We start from the raw sequence: 11980 nt of genomic DNA on the forward strand, positions 1-11980 counted from the left end.
TTCCACAAAGCATCATTTCACCTGCCCTGAAGAGGATCTGTGGCCTTTTGCCCCCAGGAGACACAGGGAAACCCACACGAAAGGGGACAGAGAACCTCACTCTGTCTTTCTGAGCCACGGGTGTCAAACTCAGTCCCCTGCAGAGTTTAGATTCAAGCCTGATTGAACACACCTGATCCAACCAATCATGCCCTTCAGGCTCATTTGAAAACTACACGCCATGTGTGTTTGAGAAGGGTTGGAACAACACTCTACAGGGCTCGGGCCCTAAAGGAATTTAGTTTGATAGCCCTGGTCTAAGCTCTCTCAGTTATCAGAAAAAAGCACCACCCTGCCCCGTGTGAGGCTCGAACTCACGACCTTCAGATTATGAGACTGACGCGCTGCCTAACTGCGCCAACGAGGCCCGTGGGCTAGAGGGGGCCCGAACAGAGATAAAGTAGCTTCTAGGTCCCCGGTTTCAGGTGTGGCTCGAACAGGCCATCTCTAGCCAGGCAAGGGTGTCAGGATGGCCGAGCGGTCTAAGGCGCTGCGCTCAAGCTGGGGAACAATAGTCCGTCAAAGACGGGGAAGAAGGGAAGAAAAGAGGGAAGGAAGAAAAAGAGAAGGGGAAGAAGAGAAAGAAAAAATGAAGAAAAGAAAGGGTCAAATTTGACGTTCAAAGACGGATCTTCCTTAGCATGCGCGCAGTGATACATCTTCCGGTTTCTTCTTGCGGTAAATTCGCGCATTTATATTACACTGTTTTCTATTGCAGGTGCTCCCCTCGACCCGGGTTCGAATCCAGCTAAAGATAACTTTTTGTTTTATTGTTAATTGCTTTAAATAAATGAAGTTTCAAGGTTAATTAAATGTATATATGTGCTTGTTTGATATTTTTTTCATTACATTTTAATACACCAATGGAAATGTGTTTTGTTATTATTAGTTATTTAGTAGTTGTTGTATTATTTTTTATTCTGATTAAGCATGTTATTGTGTGTAGTTGTATTCATATTTATTTTAAGCATGTTATTAGTTGTGATTTTATTGATATTAAATCAGATTTTTTTTTAAGGTTACATTCATTCAAGACACCTTTAAATCTGTCATTTTTAATTAAAACAGGATGCAAAAATAGTCATTATTATGCTTAAAAATGTCTGTGACAAATGACAAAGTGCAAATTATCTTTTTATAGGAATACGTTCTATTGTTGCAGTGTACTGATGAAATGTTTACTAAAGTACAAATAAAAAAGCAATCATTCTCTTTTTTTTTTTACAATTATGCCAACATAACAGTAATGAATATTAAACAAATTAAATTTATATAAGTTTTCAAAAAAAAAAAAAAAATTAAAAGGAAAATAAATGTAGAAATCAAAACACATTTCTCAATTTGCTTTTTTTATTTATTTTACAATTATGCTAACAGAACAGTAATGAATATTAAATGAAGTTTTCAAACAATAAATTAAAAAGGTAAAAGTAAAAGTTAAATAGGATTAAAAAATCAAGTTAAATAAAATAATGTTAGACACAAATATTAACAATAGTGAACTATATTTAAACAACTATATACACACAACAATAAATAAAAATATACAGTGTATACATTATTTGGGAGAAGGTTCTCCGCATTTACTCTAACCACTTTTCTTTTGTAATGTTCTCAGTCTGTGGACAGTATATACACCTTGCCCCTGTACTGGCTATGTCCCGTTGCACTGGTTTTGAATTGTCCACACTTCCTGCAAGTGTTTGCCTTGTAGGGTCTCTTGGGCATGGTTTGTGGAGCTGGTTGAGAATTGGTGCTCTGCACAATAGGCTGTAACGGTGGCATCCTATGGACCGCTGACAGTCTCTGAACCATTTGCAGACCCTGGAACACTGGCACACCCTGAAACATCGACAAAAATATGGTTTTCTGGTATAAAAAAAAAATTGAACAAGTTTAATAATTCGTACAGAATGGAACGTGAAAAGTGTCTTCATAGAATACTTTATGGATTATGCCATTACTTACAGAGACAGTACTGCTTGGTATAGAGGCACAAGACACTGCTGCGCTGGGTTGGTCTTCAACCTGAGAAGGTCTCCTGACCACACTAAGATTTGGCTTTGCTGCAGCAATGTGAGAGCCAGTAAATCTTGGTTTGGTAAATCAAAAATGTGAGAAGACAGAATGTGTTATAATAGCAAGAATTACGAAGAATTAATTAATATTACTATTTTAAGTAAATGCAGGTTTTTAAAAACATTTCTTTCTGAATAGAAGTGTCATCCATATTTATTAGCAGTATTGACTCCTGAAATTACTACAAAGTATTTGCATGATGGAATAATTGTTAATATGTGTACAGTTAATAATAGCCAGCGTCTATGTGGTATGTTACCTGAGATTGAGAAAGAAAGATAATGTAGCTTTAACACATGAGAAGTATTGAGAGAGATGCCATGAGGGACATGAGTCTAGTCTCAAGAGAGAAAGCAGACAGGTTACATTCTACATTTATCCTTGACCATGTGACTTAAACCAAATCTGAGATATTCAAACTGACCATTCAGCAGACAACAGGTGCCCCCACTGTACAAGAGGGGTGACAATTAGTAGGTCTCAGCCAGCATCTCATAGCATTCTTGCTTTTTCTTTTTTTCTTCATCTTACGTTCTGAACTTTCTTGAATTTTAATTGAGCACATTCTTAAGTGGTATTATTAAAAAAGTTAAATAGTAATTCTTACCATTGAAAATTGTGTTGCAACTCTTGCTTCCACAGGTGCAGTAGGCTGGGGCTGGGGCAGGGGCAGGGGCATGGGATGAGGCTGGGGGTCAGGCTGACTCTGCTCCATGGCCTTCTTTGCTGTTTCAGCAGCATGAGGTTCTTCCACCACCCTTTGTGCTGGTCCAGTAGAGGCTTAAGACGACAAAAAAAAAAAAAAACCCTTAATACATAATTCAGAAAGAAACCTTTTCAGTAAATATACTAATGATACTAATAAAAAACATGCATTTCAGCACACCTCCAAGCAAGGTTGTTTGGCCACGAGACAGCATCTGACATTTCTCTATCTGTAAGCATTATAACAAATATAATGCACAATACAAGTGAGTCCCTTAAGAGAGCATAAAATACTTCATTAAATTCATATATTTATTCATTCATTCATTTCTAGGACACAAGTCACATTTATTTTATATATAATGTTACAACTGGTATCTCTATTTAGAGGAGAAAGATACAAGACAGGAACATTTCTTAAAATACCTGCAACATTACATAAATGTCTATAAACAATTATTACACACTCTGGTTTGCACTGTTGAAAGCCATAACATAACACAACCATCACATTACATCGTTCAAATGAATGGGACCAGGTAAATGTTTGTTCTGAAGCCTGATGTGTTGTTCTCTTATGCAAATACACTAAACCAAGATACTAATAATGTTCGATTACGATTATTTTTTATTTTTATACATCTATAATGCAAAGGTAACAAACACTCACCCATTGATAAATCTCGTACCACTTTTTATGTCGAACTACGCGACAATGACCCTTGTCATAGGTCACAAACTTGAGTAATTAACCTTTTTTACCTCTGACACGCCCCCTGAGGAAGATGTCATTCTTTCGTACACCTTCGGCACTGTTCGGCAACTTGATTGACACCTGACTAGAAGCGCTGACCCCTCCACCTTGCGGTGAGACGCGGAAACGTGCCGTCGAAATCCCCCTGCTCTCTGATTGGTCAAATGTCACGAATGTCAAGATAATGTTATAAATTGCGCTTTTTGATTGGCTGGAAATGTTAAGGCGCTTCGACGCGATTGGTCCAAATGTCATAGCGCTTCGATGCGATTGGCTGCGCAGTTCGACATTGCTCAACATTTCTGAAATTATGTCGGACTATCCTTCGTCAGCTAGCGCTCAGGTCGCAGTCTCCCCTGGAGGCGTGGGTTCGAATCCCACTTCTGACAGACCTATCCTTTGGCTGCAGACAGAGACTTCAGTCTTCTGCCATGTTGGGCCAGCAGGGCGTTAACTTTGACAAAACAACGCATTAGGCAGATGCTAATATTAATTGGGCAGGCGTTAAAGGCAAGGATGAGTTTTTAGACACTTTTTGAAAATGGTTAAAGCCTCCGCTGCTCGAATTGAGATAGGCAAGCAGATCCACCAGCATAGGTCTGAACCAGCGACTTTAGGTATGTTGCTGCAGAGCCAGTGGTTATCTTGTAGGCAAACATCAGAACCTTGAATCTGATGCGAACAGCTATTGGTAGCCAGTGCAAAATTATGAAGAGAGGTGTGACGTGGGCTTTCTTTGGCTCGTTGAAGACCACTCTCGCTGCTGCATCCTGGATCAGTTGCAGAGGCTTGATAGTACGTGCCGGAAGACCCGCCAAGGGAGCGTAACAGTAGTCCGGTCTGGAGAAAACAGAGAGCTTGGACAAGGAGTTGTGTGGCCTGCTCTGATCGGAAGGGTCTAATCTTCCGAACGTTGTACAAGGCAAATCTTCAGGACCGGGCCAGTGCAGCAATATGGCCTTTGAAACTTCACAAAACCTCAGGAGGACGTGGCCACGTGTTACATGAATATGAGAGGGATGCTATTACTGCCTTCGTGTAGCATTAGCCAGCATGAATGCAGAATTTTGACTTCATTGTAAATAAAAGGATTGCACGGGCCTACACGCAATGTCGCTGATTGAGATTCAGGGAATTTACCTGGAACCTCACAGTTTTCCACAAAGCATCATTTCACCTGCCCTGAAGAGGATCTGTGGCCTTTTGCCCCCAGGAGACACAGGGAAACCCACACGAAAGGGGACAGAGAACCTCACTCTGTCTTTCTGAGCCACGGGTGTCAAACTCAGTCCCCTGCAGAGTTTAGATTCAAGCCTGATTGAACACACCTGATCCAACCAATCATGCCCTTCAGGCTCATTTGAAAACTACACGCCATGTGTGTTTGAGAAGGGTTGGAACAACACTCTACAGGGCTCGGGCCCTAAAGGAATTTAGTTTGATAGCCCTGGTCTAAGCTCTCTCAGTTATCAGAAAAAAGCACCACCCTGCCCCGTGTGAGGCTCGAACTCACGACCTTCAGATTATGAGACTGACGCGCTGCCTAACTGCGCCAACGAGGCCCGTGGGCTAGAGGGGGCCCGAACAGAGATAAAGTAGCTTCTAGGTCCCCGGTTTCAGGTGTGGCTCGAACAGGCCATCTCTAGCCAGGCAAGGGTGTCAGGATGGCCGAGCGGTCTAAGGCGCTGCGTTCAGGTCGCAGTCTCCCCTGGAGGCGTGGGTTCGAATCCCACTTCTGACAGACCTATCCTTTGGCTGCAGACAGAGACTTCAGTCTTCTGCCATGTTGGGCCAGCAGGGCGTTAACTTTGACAAAACAACGCATTAGGCAGATGCTAATATTAATTGGGCAGGCGTTAAAGGCAAGGATGAGTTTTTAGACACTTTTTGAAAATGGTTAAAGCCTCCGCTGCTCGAATTGAGATAGGCAAGCAGATCCACCAGCATAGGTCTGAACCAGCGACTTTAGGTATGTTGCTGCAGAGCCAGTGGTTATCTTGTAGGCAAACATCAGAACCTTGAATCTGATGCGAACAGCTATTGGTAGCCAGTGCAAAATTATGAAGAGAGGTGTGACGTGGGCTTTCTTTGGCTCGTTGAAGACCACTCTCGCTGCTGCATCCTGGATCAGTTGCAGAGGCTTGATAGTACGTGCCGGAAGACCCGCCAAGGGAGCGTAACAGTAGTCCGGTCTGGAGAAAACAGAGAGCTTGGACAAGGAGTTGTGTGGCCTGCTCTGATCGGAAGGGTCTAATCTTCCGAACGTTGTACAAGGCAAATCTTCAGGACCGGGCCAGTGCAGCAATATGGCCTTTGAAACTTCACAAAACCTCAGGAGGACGTGGCCACGTGTTACATGAATATGAGAGGGATGCTATTACTGCCTTCGTGTAGCATTAGCCAGCATGAATGCAGAATTTTGACTTCATTGTAAATAAAAGGATTGCACGGGCCTACACGCAATGTCGCTGATTGAGATTCAGGGAATTTACCTGGAACCTCACAGTTTTCCACAAAGCATCATTTCACCTGCCCTGAAGAGGAGCTGTGGCCTTTTGCCCCCAGGAGACACAGGGAAACCCACACGAAAGGGGACAGAGAACCTCACTCTGTCTTTCTGAGCCACGGGTGTCAAACTCAGTCCCCTGCAGAGTTTAGATTCAAGCCTGATTGAACACACCTGATCCAACCAATCATGCCCTTCAGGCTCATTTGAAAACTACACGCCATGTGTGTTTGAGAAGGGTTGGAACAACACTCTACAGGGCTCGGGCCCTAAAGGAATTTAGTTTGATAGCCCTGGTCTAAGCTCTCTCAGTTATCAGAAAAAAGCACCACCCTGCCCCGTGTGAGGCTCGAACTCACGACCTTCAGATTATGAGACTGACGCGCTGCCTAACTGCGCCAACGAGGCCCGTGGGCTAGAGGGGGCCCGAACAGAGATAAAGTAGCTTCTAGGTCCCCGGTTTCAGGTGTGGCTCGAACAGGCCATCTCTAGCCAGGCAAGGGTGTCAGGATGGCCGAGCGGTCTAAGGCGCTGCGTTCAGGTCGCAGTCTCCCCTGGAGGCGTGGGTTCGAATCCCACTTCTGACAGACCTATCCTTTGGCTGCAGACAGAGACTTCAGTCTTCTGCCATGTTGGGCCAGCAGGGCGTTAACTTTGACAAAACAACGCATTAGGCAGATGCTAATATTAATTGGGCAGGCGTTAAAGGCAAGGATGAGTTTTTAGACACTTTTTGAAAATGGTTAAAGCCTCCGCTGCTCGAATTGAGATAGGCAAGCAGATCCACCAGCATAGGTCTGAACCAGCGACTTTAGGTATGTTGCTGCAGAGCCAGTGGTTATCTTGTAGGCAAACATCAGAACCTTGAATCTGATGCGAACAGCTATTGGTAGCCAGTGCAAAATTATGAAGAGAGATGTGACGTGGGCTTTCTTTGGCTCGTTGAAGACCACTCTCGCTGCTGCATCCTGGATCAGTTGCAGAGGCTTGATAGTACGTGCCGGAAGACCCGCCAAGGGAGCGTAACAGTAGTCCGGTCTGGAGAAAACAGAGAGCTTGGACAAGGAGTTGTGTGGCCTGCTCTGATCGGAAGGGTCTAATCTTCCGAACGTTGTACAAGGCAAATCTTCAGGACCGGGCCAGTGCAGCAATATGGCCTTTGAAACTTCACAAAACCTCAGGAGGACGTGGCCACGTGTTACATGAATATGAGAGGGATGCTATTACTGCCTTCGTGTAGCATTAGCCAGCATGAATGCAGAATTTTGACTTCATTGTAAATAAAAGGATTGCACGGGCCTACACGCAATGTCGCTGATTGAGATTCAGGGAATTTACCTGGAACCTCACAGTTTTCCACAAAGCATCATTTCACCTGCCCTGAAGAGGAGCTGTGGCCTTTTGCCCCCAGGAGACACAGGGAAACCCACACGAAAGGGGACAGAGAACCTCACTCTGTCTTTCTGAGCCACGGGTGTCAAACTCAGTCCCCTGCAGAGTTTAGATTCAAGCCTGATTGAACACACCTGATCCAACCAATCATGCCCTTCAGGCTCATTTGGAAACTACACGCCATGTGTGTTTGAGAAGGGTTGGAACAACACTCTACAGGGCTCGGGCCCTAAAGGAATTTAGTTTGATAGCCCTGGTCTAAGCTCTCTCAGTTATCAGAAAAAAGCACCACCCTGCCCCGTGTGAGGCTCGAACTCACGACCTTCAGATTATGAGACTGACGCGCTGCCTAACTGCGCCAACGAGGCCCGTGGGCTAGAGGGGGCCCGAACAGAGATAAAGTAGCTTCTAGGTCCCCGGTTTCAGGTGTGGCTCGAACAGGCCATCTCTAGCCAGGCAAGGGTGTCAGGATGGCCGAGCGGTCTAAGGCGCTGCGTTCAGGTCGCAGTCTCCCCTGGAGGCGTGGGTTCGAATCCCACTTCTGACAGACCTATCCTTTGGCTGCAGACAGAGACTTCAGTCTTCTGCCATGTTGGGCCAGCAGGGCGTTAACTTTGACAAAACAACGCATTAGGCAGATGCTAATATTAATTGGGCAGGCGTTAAAGGCAAGGATGAGTTTTTAGACACTTTTTGAAAATGGTTAAAGCCTCCGCTGCTCGAATTGAGATAGGCAAGCAGATCCACCAGCATAGGTCTGAACCAGCGACTTTAGGTATGTTGCTGCAGAGCCAGTGGTTATCTTGTAGGCAAACATCAGAACCTTGAATCTGATGCGAACAGCTATTGGTAGCCAGTGCAAAATTATGAAGAGAGGTGTGACGTGGGCTTTCTTTGGCTCGTTGAAGACCACTCTCGCTGCTGCATCCTGGATCAGTTGCAGAGGCTTGATAGTACGTGCCGGAAGACCCGCCAAGGGAGCGTAACAGTAGTCCGGTCTGGAGAAAACAGAGAGCTTGGACAAGGAGTTGTGTGGCCTGCTCTGATCGGAAGGGTCTAATCTTCCGAACGTTGTACAAGGCAAATCTTCAGGACCGGGCCAGTGCAGCAATATGGCCTTTGAAACTTCACAAAACCTCAGGAGGACGTGGCCACGTGTTACATGAATATGAGAGGGATGCTATTACTGCCTTCGTGTAGCATTAGCCAGCATGAATGCAGAATTTTGACTTCATTGTAAATAAAAGGATTGCACGGGCCTACACGCAATGTCGCTGATTGAGATTCAGGGAATTTACCTGGAACCTCACAGTTTTCCACAAAGCATCATTTCACCTGCCCTGAAGAGGAGCTGTGGCCTTTTGCCCCCAGGAGACACAGGGAAACCCACACGAAAGGGGACAGAGAACCTCACTCTGTCTTTCTGAGCCACGGGTGTCAAACTCAGTCCCCTGCAGAGTTTAGATTCAAGCCTGATTGAACACACCTGATCCAACCAATCATGCCCTTCAGGCTCATTTGAAAACTACACGCCTTGTGTGTTTGAGAAGGGTTGGAACAACACTCTACAGGGCTCGGGCCCTAAAGGAATTTAGTTTGATACCCCTGGTCTAAGCTCTCTCAGTTATCAGAAAAAAGCACCACCCTGCCCCGTGTGAGGCTCGAACTCACGACCTTCAGATTATGAGACTGACGCGCTGCCTAACTGCGCCAACGAGGCCCGTGGGCTAGAGGGGGCCCGAACAGAGATAAAGTAGCTTCTAGGTCCCCGGTTTCAGGTGTGGCTCGAACAGGCCATCTCTAGCCAGGTAAGGGTGTCAGGATGGCCGAGCGGTCTAAGGCGCTGCGTTCAGGTCGCAGTCTCCCCTGGAGGCGTGGGTTCGAATCCCACTTCTGACAGACCTATCCTTTGGCTGCAGACAGAGACTTCAGTCTTCTGCCATGTTGGGCCAGCAGGGCGTTAACTTTGACAAAACAACGCATTAGGCAGATGCTAATATTAATTGGGCAGGCGTTAAAGGCAAGGATGAGTTTTTAGACACTTTTTGAAAATGGTTAAAGCCTCCGCTGCTCGAATTGAGATAGGCAAGCAGATCCACCAGCATAGGTCTGAACCAGCGACTTTAGGTATGTTGCTGCAGAGCCAGTGGTTATCTTGTAGGCAAACATCAGAACCTTGAATCTGATGCGAACAGCTATTGGTAGCCAGTGCAAAATTATGAAGAGAGGTGTGACGTGGGCTTTCTTTGGCTCGTTGAAGACCACTCTCGCTGCTGCATCCTGGATCAGTTGCAGAGGCTTGATAGTACGTGCCGGAAGACCCGCCAAGGGAGCGTAACAGTAGTCCGGTCTGGAGAAAACAGAGAGCTTGGACAAGGAGTTGTGTGGCCTGCTCTGATCGGAAGGGTCTAATCTTCCGAACGTTGTACAAGGCAAATCTTCAGGACCGGGCCAGTGCAGCAATATGGCCTTTGAAACTTCACAAAACCTCAGGAGGACGTGGCCACGTGTTACATGAATATGAGAGGGATGCTATTACTGCCTTCGTGTAGCATTAGCCAGCATGAATGCAGAATTTTGACTTCATTGTAAATAAAAGGATTGCACGGGCCTACACGCAATGTCGCTGATTGAGATTCAGGGAATTTACCTGGAACCTCACAGTTTTCCACAAAGCATCATTTCACCTGCCCTGAAGAGGAGCTGTGGCCTTTTGCCCCCAGGAGACACAGGGAAACCCACACGAAAGGGGACAGAGAACCTCACTCTGTCTTTCTGAGCCACGGGTGTCAAACTCAGTCCCCTGCAGAGTTTAGATTCAAGCCTGATTGAACACACCTGATCCAACCAATCATGCCCTTCAGGCTCATTTGAAAACTACACGCCTTGTGTGTTTGAGAAGGGTTGGAACAACACTCTACAGGGCTCGGGCCCTAAAGGAATTTAGTTTGATACCCCTGGTCTAAGCTCTCTCAGTTATCAGAAAAAAGCACCACCCTGCCCCGTGTGAGGCTCGAACTCACGACCTTCAGATTATGAGACTGACGCGCTGCCTAACTGCGCCAACGAGGCCCGTGGGCTAGAGGGGGCCCGAACAGAGATAAAGTAGCTTCTAGGTCCCCGGTTTCAGGTGTGGCTCGAACAGGCCATCTCTAGCCAGGTAAGGGTGTCAGGATGGCCGAGCGGTCTAAGGCGCTGCGTTCAGATCGCAGTCTCCCCTGGAGGCGTGGGTTCGAATCCCACTTCTGACAGACCTATCCTTTGGCTGCAGACAGAGACTTCAGTCTTCTGCCATGTTGGGCCAGCAGGGCGTTAACTTTGACAAAACAACGCATTAGGCAGATGCTAATATTAATTGGGCAGGCGTTAAAGGCAAGGATGAGTTTTTAGACACTTTTTGAAAATGGTTAAAGCCTCCGCTGCTCGAATTGAGATAGGCAAGCAGATCCACCAGCATAGGTCTGAACCAGCGACTTTAGGTATGTTGCTGCAGAGCCAGTGGTTATCTTGTAGGCAAACATCAGAACCTTGAATCTGATGCGAACAGCTATTGGTAGCCAGTGCAAAATTATGAAGAGAGGTGTGACGTGGGCTTTCTTTGGCTCGTTGAAGACCACTCTCGCTGCTGCATCCTGGATCAGTTGCAGAGGCTTGATAGTACGTGCCGGAAGACCCGCCAAGGGAGCGTAACAGTAGTCCGGTCTGGAGAAAACAGAGAGCTTGGACAAGGAGTTGTGTGGCCTGCTCTGATCGGAAGGGTCTAATCTTCCGAACGTTGTACAAGGCAAATCTTCAGGACCGGGCCAGTGCAGCAATATGGCCTTTGAAACTTCACAAAACCTCAGGAGGACGTGGCCACGTGTTACATGAATATGAGAGGGATGCTATTACTGCCTTCGTGTAGCATTAGCCAGCATGAATGCAGAATTTTGACTTCATTGTAAATAAAAGGATTGCACGGGCCTACACGCAATGTCGCTGATTGAGATTCAGGGAATTTACCTGGAACCTCACAGTTTTCCACAAAGCATCATTTCACCTGCCCTGAAGAGGAGCTGTGGCCTTTTGCCCCCAGGAGACACAGGGAAACCCACACGAAAGGGGACAGAGAACCTCACTCTGTCTTTCTGAGCCACGGGTGTCAAACTCAGTCCCCTGCAGAGTTTAGATTCAAGCCTGATTGAACACACCTGATCCAACCAATCATGCCCTTCAGGCTCATTTGAAAACTACACGCCTTGTGTGTTTGAGAAGGGTTGGAACAACACTCTACAGGGCTCGGGCCCTAAAGGAATTTAGTTTGATACCCCTGGTCTAAGCTCTCTCAGTTATCAGAAAAAAGCACCACCCTGCCCCGTGTGAGGCTCGAACTCACGACCTTCAGATTATGAGACTGACGCGCTGCCTAACTGCGCCAACGAGGCCCGTGGGCTAGAGGGGGCCCGAACAGAGATAAAGTAGCTTCTAGGTCCCCGGTTTCAGGTGTGGCTCGAACAGGCCATCTC

General features: G+C 46.3%; 12 non-coding genes across 12 annotated transcripts; 5 read left to right on the forward strand and 7 right to left on the reverse strand.

Moving 5' to 3' along the window:
* Window positions 1-332: 332 nt before the first annotated feature.
* trnam-cau (transfer RNA methionine (anticodon CAU)) lies at window positions 333-406 on the reverse strand. Its single transcript has one exon. It is a non-coding gene; the product is annotated as a tRNA-Met (tRNA).
* A 4659-nt stretch (window positions 407-5065) lies between these two features.
* Window positions 5066-5139, reverse strand: trnam-cau (transfer RNA methionine (anticodon CAU)). Its single transcript has one exon. It is a non-coding gene; the product is annotated as a tRNA-Met (tRNA).
* A 96-nt stretch (window positions 5140-5235) lies between these two features.
* Window positions 5236-5318, forward strand: trnal-cag (transfer RNA leucine (anticodon CAG)). Its single transcript has one exon. It is a non-coding gene; the product is annotated as a tRNA-Leu (tRNA).
* Window positions 5319-6417: 1099 nt separating this feature from the next.
* trnam-cau (transfer RNA methionine (anticodon CAU)) lies at window positions 6418-6491 on the reverse strand. Its single transcript has one exon. It is a non-coding gene; the product is annotated as a tRNA-Met (tRNA).
* A 96-nt stretch (window positions 6492-6587) lies between these two features.
* trnal-cag (transfer RNA leucine (anticodon CAG)) lies at window positions 6588-6670 on the forward strand. The gene has a single exon. It is a non-coding gene; the product is annotated as a tRNA-Leu (tRNA).
* A 1099-nt stretch (window positions 6671-7769) lies between these two features.
* On the reverse strand, window positions 7770-7843 carry trnam-cau (transfer RNA methionine (anticodon CAU)). The gene has a single exon. It is a non-coding gene; the product is annotated as a tRNA-Met (tRNA).
* Window positions 7844-7939: 96 nt separating this feature from the next.
* Window positions 7940-8022, forward strand: trnal-cag (transfer RNA leucine (anticodon CAG)). The gene has a single exon. It is a non-coding gene; the product is annotated as a tRNA-Leu (tRNA).
* Window positions 8023-9121: 1099 nt separating this feature from the next.
* Window positions 9122-9195, reverse strand: trnam-cau (transfer RNA methionine (anticodon CAU)). Its single transcript has one exon. It is a non-coding gene; the product is annotated as a tRNA-Met (tRNA).
* Window positions 9196-9291: 96 nt separating this feature from the next.
* Window positions 9292-9374, forward strand: trnal-cag (transfer RNA leucine (anticodon CAG)). The gene has a single exon. It is a non-coding gene; the product is annotated as a tRNA-Leu (tRNA).
* Window positions 9375-10473: 1099 nt separating this feature from the next.
* On the reverse strand, window positions 10474-10547 carry trnam-cau (transfer RNA methionine (anticodon CAU)). The gene has a single exon. It is a non-coding gene; the product is annotated as a tRNA-Met (tRNA).
* A 96-nt stretch (window positions 10548-10643) lies between these two features.
* trnal-cag (transfer RNA leucine (anticodon CAG)) lies at window positions 10644-10726 on the forward strand. The gene has a single exon. It is a non-coding gene; the product is annotated as a tRNA-Leu (tRNA).
* A 1099-nt stretch (window positions 10727-11825) lies between these two features.
* Window positions 11826-11899, reverse strand: trnam-cau (transfer RNA methionine (anticodon CAU)). The gene has a single exon. It is a non-coding gene; the product is annotated as a tRNA-Met (tRNA).
* Window positions 11900-11980: the final 81 nt, after the last annotated feature.

This window comes from Carassius gibelio, chromosome A4, assembly GCF_023724105.1.
Source record: "Carassius gibelio isolate Cgi1373 ecotype wild population from Czech Republic chromosome A4, carGib1.2-hapl.c, whole genome shotgun sequence".
In the NCBI taxonomy this organism is placed as follows: domain Eukaryota; kingdom Metazoa; phylum Chordata; class Actinopteri; order Cypriniformes; family Cyprinidae; genus Carassius; species Carassius gibelio.